This window comes from Panulirus ornatus, chromosome 40 (genome assembly GCF_036320965.1).
Source record: "Panulirus ornatus isolate Po-2019 chromosome 40, ASM3632096v1, whole genome shotgun sequence".
NCBI classification, from domain to species: Eukaryota; Metazoa; Arthropoda; class Malacostraca; order Decapoda; family Palinuridae; genus Panulirus; species Panulirus ornatus.
In genome coordinates, this window is record NC_092263.1 from 13912813 (window position 1) to 13923747 (window position 10935).

Genomic DNA, 10935 nt, shown 5'->3' on the forward strand with positions numbered 1-10935 from the left:
CCTTGAGTACGATGACGTAACGATTTGGGTAAGATGACGTAACGCTTTCGGTACGATGTTGTAAAGTCCTTGAATACGATGACGTAACGCCTTGATAACGATGACGTAACGTCTTAAGTACGATAGCGCAAGCCACTCACTACGAGGACGTAACCCCTTGAGTACGATGACTCACGATGGGTCGTACGTTACCCATGGGTCGTACCGTCGTGTTCAAGGGTCGTACCGTCGTGTTCAAAGGTCGTACCGTCGTGCTCAAGGGTCATACCGTCATGCTCAAGGGTCGTACCGTCGTGCTCAAGGGTCGTACATACCGTCGTGCTCAAAGGTCGTACCGTCGTGCTCAAGGGTCGTACCGTCGTGATCAAGGGTCGTACATACCGTCGTGCTCAAAGGTCGTACCGTCGTGCTCAAGGGTCGTACCGTCGTGCTCAAGGGTCGTACATACCGTCGTGCTCAAGGATCGTACCGTCGTGCTCAAGGGTCGTACCGTCGTGCTTAAAGGGTCGTATATACCGTCGCGCAACAACCTTAACTACCAATTAAACCTTCCTAACCACTCGTTCACCTTCCTATCTACCACACCGTTTCTCACGAGGCCAAACACCGCTCCCCCCCCCACCCCCCCAACCCGCGAGACACACTAACACGTCCTAACTTACCCTGCAGCGTTGCGGGGCGCACACACGCCACTGATTCCAATCTCAACCCAGCCAATCACACGCAACGACCCAATCTTCGATTATATACATACCGATTACATCACATCATTTTTCCTATATATATATATATCGAATCGGAATACATTTCTGGGCGATAATTTCTTTTCCAGCAATCGCTGGAATTCATTTCCATCTCTGGGGGGGGGGGGGGGTTACTAAGGCCGACAATAGTGCCCGCTGCAAGAAAATGGGATGTGAATGGAACTTGTCGACATAGACACCAATTTTCTGGTGAGCCAAGTTCAATCATGGGCAAGGAGGGGGGGGGGGAGTGAGGGGGAGGGGGGGCGTTGTGTTGGTGGTGGTGGAGAGGGGGGTTTGGGGTTTGGTGGGGGGCGTTATTGTGGTGGTGAAGAGGGGGGGTTGTGAGGGGGTGTTGTGGTGGTGGGAGAGGGGAGTGGGGTTGTGGTGGGGGCGTTGTGGTGGTGGAGAGGGGGGGAGTTGTGGGGGTGGGGGGTGTGTTGTGGTGGTGGTAGGGGGTGTGTTGTGGTGGTGGTAGGGGGTGTGGTGGGAGTGTGGCGTGACGCTCCAATGGGAAATGGAGTACCCGAGGGGGAAGGGCAAGGTTCGATTCCTTCCCCACCTCAACGCAGTACGTACCCATCTGCCGTTTTCTATATTTCTCTTATAACGCTACCACCCTATTCTACTTCTCCTTCTTCTTCTCCTTCTTCTTCTTCTTTTTTTTCTTCTTCTTCTTCCTCTTCTTCTCCTTCTTGTTCTTCCTCTTCTTCTTCTTCATCTTCTTCATCTTCCTTCCTCTTCCTCTTCTTCTTCTTCTTCTTCTTCTTCTTCTTCCTCTTCCTTCCTCTTCCTCTTCTTCTTCTTCTTCTTCTTCTTATTGTAATTATCATCATTACTATCATCATTATTATCATCATTATCATTACTCTTCCCTTCCACACCACTTTGCAGGAGAGAGAGAGAGAGAGAGAGAGAGAGAGAGAGAGAGAGAGAGAGAGAGAGAGAGAGAGAGAGAGAGAGAGTCTGGCTATATCAAGCGAGATATTTATTCTTTCCCCTTTTTACTTCCATATTTTTTTTTTTTAAACGCACTTGCAGGCGCGCTGGGTAAACGAGGACGTCTTGTCTCACTTGCCTAATCAACTTAAACGCGCAAAAACAAAGACAAAAAAAAATGGACATTTAAACGACCGTTGTATACAAGAGGTAATGCTCTTTAAACGACCCCGAGTACACACACACACACACACACACACACACACACACACACAAGACCTTAGCTGACCCAACCTGTTCCTCACCATGACCCATTCAATGGCCCGCCGCCGCTCAGGGTCCAGCGTGGCATAGGTTCGAATCCTAGTTGCGCCAGGGGGCCCACAGTCAACCCAGCTGTTCATCCATTTCTAATGGGGTTTGTCGATAAAATGGGTACATGGCTCAGGCTAGTGTGTGTATATATATATATATATATATATATATATATATATATATATATATATATATATATATATATAGATAGATAGATAGATAGATAGATGTAGATAGACAGCGTTAATAGACTCGTACACAGATACCAACCCATCCCAGGTGTACCAGCCATTGATGTAATCCTCCAATCAGGTGATTAACTAAGTGATTAGCTTCAGCGGTGCTAAAAAACAATTGATATCACCCAATCGTTCTCTCCTAATCTTATGAATCTGTTGGGGATTATACGTGTGTGTGTGTGTGTGTGTGTGTGTATGTGTGTAGGACCATTATTAGACAACACACATACACACACACACACACACACACACACACACACACACACACACTGACCCATTCTATCGACCAGCCTTGCAAGGAGGAGGATGAACACCTGGGTTGTGTGTAGGCCGCCTGCCGCGCCTAGGATTCGAACCCAGGCACGTGTGTATGTGTGTGTCAGCAGGCATTCCTGAAGGATATGGGTTATGCCCTTGGCCACGGTGACCCCCCCCCCCCCCCCCAGCGTGCCAGGAGGGTGTGACTCCCGGGTCGGTCTGTGTATGTAAATTGATTTACGGGGGGGGGAGGGAGGGGTGGTTTGGTATGGGGGGGGGGAGGAGAAGGTTATAGGTCGTCGCACGTGCACGGGACGTGGCACGTGGAGTGCTCTGGTGATACAGTCACGCACGTGCGTTAGGATATTGTGTTGTGTGTGTGTGTGTGTGTGTGTGTGTGTGTGTGTGTGTGTGTGTGTGTGTGTGTGTGTGTAAAGACATGGTACACATATATACAAGGTTAAGAGACTGGGGGCAACACAAGTGTAAGACTCTCTCCCCGTAACACACACACACACACACACACACACACACACACACACACACTACTGCTCTCCAAACAGCAGGAGGGAACAGCAGGAGCCGTGGAGTGAACCCGCTCCTAATAAAACTTGACCGGAGTTCGCCACAGCGCCACTGTGGTACGGTGAGCTGTGGTGGGGAGGAGGGGGGGGGGAGGGGGGCAGGTGGCACGGTCCCTTGGGTACACACACACACACACACACACACACACACACACACACACACACACACACACACAAGCCTTCAGGTCTGGGGTACACCCGGTGTAGTATACCAGTATGTCGACCATTGCAAAGTATACCTGGTTGAGTATACCATCGTGAAGTATACCTCATACAGTATACCAACATATTAAGCTAATCCAAGGCTGGAAGAGGGAAAGGGGCTAAAGCAGGGATGGAAAAGGCATGTTAAGGAAAAGGCATACATAAGGAAAAGGAAGAAGACATGCGGGATAAATGAGAGAGAGAGAGAGAGAGAGAGAGAGAGAGAGAGAGAGAGAGAGAGAGAGAGAGAGAGAGAGAGAGAGACGGCAACGTTCTCACGCCTCCATCAATCCAGTCATCTCCAACACCTCCAACACTCCCGCCACCAGCGCTCCAACACCTGTTCCTGCAGCTCCCACAACATTTTCTTCATCATCATCAACTCTCTGTCTCTCTCCCTCTCTCTCTCTCCTCTCTCTCTCTCTCTCTCTCTCTCTCTCTCTCTCTCTCTCTCTCTCTCTCTCTCTCTCTCTCACACTCTCTCTCTCCCACCCCCACCACAACCCCCCCTTCCCCCACCGCAGACATAAACCGACGTAAACCATCTCTTTTTCGCTACGCCAATGACTTCCCCCCCCATATGTGGGCCCCCTGCCCCCCCCGAGTGTTAACAGTGGCCTACGTGGGAGACAATAAACCACTGACCGTGCCCAGGTAGGTGGCGTCCCCCCACCTACCTCCCTCCCTCTCCTCAAATCCCCTTCTCCCCCCCCTCCTCAACATTCCCCCCCCACCCCAACCAACCAACCCCCCCCTGAAACGGCACCCCCTTAGGCAATGAGACTATTCTTTATAATGCCATTACCGTGGCACCATTGGTGGCACTGCCCCCCTCCCCCCTCTACCCCCACCCACCTACCAACCCAACCCCCCAAACCCCCCCCTCCTGGATGATGACCGGAGGGGGACATGATGGGGGGAGGAGGTTGTGGAGGTGGGGGGGGGGTTTGGTGTTGGTTGCGGGTGGGGGGGGGGTTGAGAAGTGGATGGGGGTGGATGGCTGTGTTGGGGGAAGGGGAAGGGAAAGGGGGAAGGGGAGAGAGAGAGAGAGAGAGAGAGAGAGAGAGAGAGAGAGAGAGAGAGAGAGAGAGAGAGAGAGAGAGAGAGAGAGAGGAGAGGGAGAGAGGAGTTGAGACTCCAATGTTGGGGTAAGGGGGAAGGGGGGGGGGAGGAGATGATAGAGCCTTACCCATATGCATTGGGTTGGGTAACGCTTACCTACTACATATTAGTGGGTTAGACTTACCCAAGGGTTCAACTGCATAATACACACACACACACACACACACACACACACACACAGACACACACACACAATATTTTTGAAGGAGAGAAAGAAGTATTTTTTGATGGAGGGAGGGAGGGAGTGAGGAAGGGAGGGAGGAAACATATACAATCCATCTCCACCAATTTTTTGATGAAGGGAAGGAGGGAGGGTAGGGAGGAACATGTACCATCCATCTCCACCAATTTTTTGATGGAGGGAAGGAGGGAGGGAGGAGGAAGGGAACATGTACCATCCATCTCCACCCATTCTTTTTCTTTTTTTCTTCGTTTCTACCATCAGTCAGCTCTGATCAAACCACCTGATCGACCGCTGACGTGAATACATGAATAGATTTCCCGCTTAAAAAAATCCCTCCCTCAATATGGCACTCCAACGCCACGATCCTAATTTCACGGGGAAATGAAATAATGTATATCGATTCTTTCCAAAAGTTTGATGGAGGAGGAGGTGGAGGAGGTGGGAGGGAGGGAGGGAGGGAGAGAGGGAGGGGAAGGGAAGGCGGCAGGGAAAGGAGGGAGGGAGGGAGGTGGAGGGTGGGGGGCGGCGGAGGGGGGTAGGGGGGTGTGGGTCTGTGTGTGTGGCCCTTTTGTTTGGTCTTCGTCTGTTGCTTTGATATTCCCGTGGTCTTCTGTTTGATCTCCGTCTGTTGCTTTGATATTTCGTGGTCTTTTGTTTGATCTCCGTCTGTTGCTTTGATATTTTCGTGGTCTTCTGTTTTATCTCCGTCTGTTGCTTTGATATTCCCTTAGTCTTCTGTCGGTCTTCGTCTGTTCTTTGATATTTTCGTGGTCTTCTGTTTGATCTTCGTCTTTGCTTTGATATTCCGTGGTCTTCTGTTTGATCTCGTCTGTTGCTTTGATATTTTCGTGGTCTTCTGTTTGATCTTCGTCTGTTGCTTTGATATTCCCGTGGTCTTCTGTTTTATCTCCGTCTGTTGCTTTGATATTCCCGTGGTCTTCTGTTTGGTCTTCGTCTGTTGCTTTGATATTTTCGTGGTCTTCTGTTTGATCTTCGTCTGTTGCTTTGATATTCCCGTGGTCTTCTGTTTTATCTCCGTCTGTTGCTATGATATTTCTATGGTCTTCTGTTTGATCTCCGTCTGTTGCTTTGATATTCCCGTGATCTTCTGTTTTATCTCCGTCTGTTGCTATGATATTTCTATGATCTGTTTATCTGTCTGTCGCTCACTCCCCGTTACACACAAACAGTAATCACAAAACAGTAATTAAAACGTATATCAACTTCTGTTGGCCCAGGAGTGTCAAACTCCCTCCCTGTACATTACAACCTACGAGTGTATGACGTCCTCCACCACATTACAAACAGCCTCGTTCGAACCCAATGGTTCGCGTCGCTGTTACCAGACTGGTCCGGGGATGTGGTGGACCTGCTGCTTATTGCAGCCTCAAACAGCCTGGTTGAACAGAGGAGTAACAGCGGGACAGTTTGAATGGACATTGAGCTGTGTGGAGGGGAAGGGGTTAGAAGAGCCCCCCACCCCCCCCCCGAAAACCATCGATAGATGTATACGTAAGGTGGAGCTAAGGTCCGAGACCCAGCCGAGGGAAGGGGGTAGAAGACCACCCCAGAAAACCATCGATAGATGTATACGTAAGGTGGAGCCAAGGTCTCTGACCCAGCCGGGGGGGGGGGGTAGAAGACCCCCCCTCCACAGAAAACCATCTAGCCGTGGGAAGGGGGTAGAAGACCCCCACCCCACCCGACCCTCCCCGAAAACCACCAGTCACGGGTCAGTGGGTCCGGCGACGTCCCTAGATTAAGGCCTCTGGAATATATATATATATATATAAACAACCGGGTAGAGAAGGAGGAAGAGGAGGAGGAGGAGGAAGAGGAGGTGGAGGAGGAGGAGGAGGAAGGAGGAGGGGGAGGAGGAGGAGGAGGAGGAGGAGGGAGGAAGACCATGTTGAATCACACAGTCGACAGAGCGGCGCGTCTGGAAGAGCCAGCCGAGCGAGATATTAGGCAAACATCCCCTTACCCCCTCATATCGCTCAGGGGCATCGGGGTACTTATGGGGCACGTCTATACATATCCCTAAATCAGGGAGACTTGGCGAAGGAATCCCCTCCCTTTAAAAATCCATTCCATATATACCTCAAAGAGGAAAAGAGTGTTTCCACCTTCCTTTTATCCTTAAGACAGAACTGGAAAGGGGGGGAAAGGGAGGGGAAAGAGAGGGGGCCATGCTCCCCCCTTAAAAATCCATTCCATATATACCTCAAGGAGGAAAAGAGTCATTCCCCCTTCCTTTTATCCTTAAGACAACTGGGAAAGGGAGAGTAAAGGGAGGGGGGGGGGGGGGAAAGGAGGGTTAAATCACAGAAGAATCTGTGGTCGTCATTTCGTCACAATTCGCCTCCAGTTCTTCGCGGGTTCAGTTCGTGCGAGTTGAGGGAACTTCCATCCATCCAGCTGGTCCAGGAAGTTATGATATGCCCTGTGGCTTCCACGCCCCCTCCTTCCCCTCCCTCCTCAAGACATGGTTATCTGATATTTGTTATCTCAAGTTTTCCAGGGACCCAAGTCTCTTTAACAACAAAACTCTGGCCAATTTCTTGTTTCTTTTTTGTTTTTTTGTTCTTTGAAGAACCATCTGTAACTTCTGTAGTTCACGTGAATTTGTTATTAATTAGACTTTATTTGTCTTAATGAACCTGATATGGCTACTCCATACTTCGTCTTTTATTTCTTTTTTTTTTGAAAAATAATTGACTTTCGACCATCCCAAAATTGACTTTAAAATCCTCAAAATTCACGACACTCTTTTAAAATTTAACTTAATCGGTTCCTTCTTACTTATTAGACTCGTTGTATCCTTTCCACATCCTCTAGTCTATTCCATGAACTGATTTTTGCCCCTTCCCACAATCCTTAACACCCGTTCCAGAATACGCCTCTGCCGTGTACTGGAATCATCACATCTGTTCCAGACTCCGCCATGTTAGTGGTGACCCACCTTTCCCATTCTACATTCATCTCTTCCAAAATGTTTCCTCTCCCTTCGAGGAACAGGTCCAGCCCATTCCATAATCACAACGCCCCTTTCCATAGAGTTGTATACACCCCATCTCCCACCATACAAGTCGAACACCGCGTTCCACAATTAACACAACCCCTTTCCAGGAAGCTCCCCCCCTCCCTTGTCCATCCTGGAATTAGCACAGCCCTGTTCCAGGAAGTCCCCTTTCCCTTCCTGGAATTCGCACTGCCCCGTTCCAGAATCCCCAGGAGACGAGATATACTGAGTCTGGAAACTACTCTTTTTTTTCTTCTTTTCCAGCAAGGCTGGAAAGCCCGGCGGGGGCCCATCGCGAAGGTCCAGATTGCCTGGAAAAATTATGAGGGGTTGTGTTAGCGATATGGAGGCCAGGCGACGCTGCTGTGTGCGAAATGCTGGGGGGAGCAGAGAGGGATGTGTGTGTGTGTGCTATCTCTCTCTCTCTCTCTCTCTCTCTCTCTCTCTCTCTCTCTCTCTCTCTCTCTCTCTCTCTCTCTCTCACGGACACAGACACAAAGACACGCAAACATAACGAAATGAAAGACCATAAAGATATAGAAACAGGGCAAACGCAGAGAGAGAGAGAGAGAGAGAGAGAGAGAGAGAGAGAGAGAGAGAGAGAGAGAGAGAGAGAGAGGGGGGGGGAGACATAATACAGGTGGGGAGGAGGTTCCAAAAAATTCGTACAAATTCAAGGCTTACCAGAAACATGATCAAACAAAACCTTCTTGATCAATCCAATACGAGAGAAAAAAAAAAAAAATAGATAAATAAAATCACTTCGCCATTTACGGGTGAAAAAAAATAAAAAAACGGGCGAAAAAATGACAAAAATCTCTATATAAAGAAATGAGAACCAGTGGACACAGAAGAGGTCTCTCTCCCCTCACCTTCGCTGCATGCACAGCACCTCAATAGTGGACATAGAAAGGCCGGTCTCTGCCCCTCTGCGTAACACAGAGGCCTGTCCAGCGGGCACAGAAGGGCCTACTTAGGAAGGTGGGAACACAAATGTGAAGTCTCGAGTTTCCACGAAGACTTAATGACGCAGGCGATGTGTCTGCCATAAGCCAAGTCCCGGAGCAGAAGAGAACTTCGAACTTGCAAATGAGCTAGGCAACATGAGGGATGGGGGGGGGGGGGGGAGAAGGGTCCCCAGAGCTACTTAGAGAGAGAGAGAGAGAGAGAGAGAGAGAGAGAGAGAGAGAGATGAGTCTGTGTTTTTCAGGGGGGAAGATCTCCAGGGATACTGAGAGAGAGAAAAGAGAGAGAGAGAGAGAGAGAGAGAGGAAGTACTTGAGGAGAGAAAAGGAGAGAGAGAGAGAAGAGAGAGAGAGAGATATTGTTTGAGGAAGATTGGATGAGAGAGTGTTTTTAGGAAGTTGATATGAGAGAGAGGAGAGAGAGAGAGAGAGAGAAGAGAGAGAGAGAGAGAGAGAGAGAGAGAGATGAATCAGTGTTTTTCTAAAGACTAAATCCGACGGTGAGTCTCTTAAATGAGGGATTCTTGGAATCTAAAAAAAAAAAAAAAATACCCAAAAAATATTAAAGGTCGTAGAGGAAAAAATAAATAACTTGTCAGAGGAAATAAATAATAAATAATAAATAATAAATAATAAATAACGTATTCCAGGGAAATAATTAACTGTGTTTTAAAAACTCCCACGACCGCCCCCCCCCCCCCCCCCCAAGGCGGCAGTAATAACTACAAAGCAAAAATTTCATAATTTTTTTTTTTTTTTTTTTTTTCTTTCGACCTAGAGATTACATGTGGGTTGCCCTCGTCTTTTATTTACTTACGTCATTTGTTGTTGAAGGTTGGGTAAGAAATTGATCCAGTTATGAGATACTCCCTCCCCAGAGATCGTAGCTGTGGAATGCCCTTCCTTCCTTCTATCTTTCCTTCCTTCCTTCTTTCCTTCCTTCCTTCCTTCCTTCCTTCCTTCTTTCCTTCCCACTTTCCTTCCTTTCTTCCTTCCTTCTTTCCTTCCCACTTTCCTTCCTTCCTTCCTTCCTTCTTTCCTTCCCACTTTCCTTCCTTCCTTCCTTCTTTCCTTCCTTCCATCCTTCCTTCCTTCTTTCCTTCCCTTCTTCAAGCGATAGGACCACAAACACACACCTGAGAAACGCGCATCAATAATCATAAAACCCATTATTTCTTTCCCTTTGTTCTTCATTTATCCCATCACCTAATGGAGCCGCGAGCGACTGTGTTACGTTTACACACACACACACACACACACACACACACACACACACGACACTTTAGAAAGAAAAAATTAAAAGAAACAGGACATATGAGCCGAGCGCACATTTCGTGTGGATAAATGCCATGAAAATGTCACATTAAACTGGTGGTCCATTTGAGGTAGTTCGTGTGTCTGGGGTCAGTTAAGGTCACGGGGGGGAGGAGGGGAGGAGGAAAAGGGGGAAACAAGGAAAAAAGTGGGTGTGAAAGTTTATAATGTGTGTGTGTGTGAAAGTATACAGTGTGCGACAGGATATAGTGTGTGTAAGTATACAGTGTGTGTAAGTATACAGTGTGTGTAAGTATACATTGTGTGAAAGTATACAGTGTGTGAAACTTTACAGCGTGTGAAAGTTTACAATATGTGAAAGTTTACAATGTGTGAAAGTTCACAATGTGTGAAAGTTTACAATGTGTGAAAGTATAGTGTGCGAAAGTATACAATGTGTGGAAGTATACAGTGTGTGAAAGTATGCAATGTGCGAAAGTATACAATGTGTGAAAGTATACAATGTGCGAAAGTATACAGTGTGTGAAAGTATAGTGTGCGAAAGTATACAATGTGTGAAAGTATACAGTGTGTGAGAGTTTACAATGTGTAAGAGTTTACAATAACTTTTGCCAGGGTTTACCTAACTGTGAAGTGATACATGGGTCAAACAGACGACCCTGTTATCTCGAATCGAATAAAAATAGTTGCAAAAAAAAGGAGAAAAATATAGAAGTGACAGAGGGGTTTAAGGTCAATTTTACCATCAATGCGACCAGAGTATTCGACCATGAGATGCCAACAGTCAATGTGGGTGCAAGAGGGGTACATCTGCAAGTGTTTTACACACACACACACACACACACACACACACACACACACATACACACACACACACACACACACACACACACACACACATACACACACACATACACAAGCAACACATGCGAATCGCTTGTAGAACCAGGGTCAGCGAAAGTTACTTGGCCCCAGCCCAAGACAGAGACCCCGCGGACCATCACAGACACCTCACCAAGACAGAGAGAGGGGACCCGCGGACCACCACAGATACCTCACCAAGACAAGAGGCCCCGCGGACCATC

The 10935-nt window shown here is 48.1% G+C and overlaps 1 protein-coding gene across 4 annotated transcripts in view; it reads right to left on the reverse strand.

Annotated features, from left to right (window-relative positions):
• Nucleotides 1-10935, reverse strand: part of LOC139761441 (pleckstrin homology domain-containing family G member 5-like) — a 593230-nt gene that overhangs the window by 302785 nt on the left and 279510 nt on the right. The window lies entirely within an intron of this gene.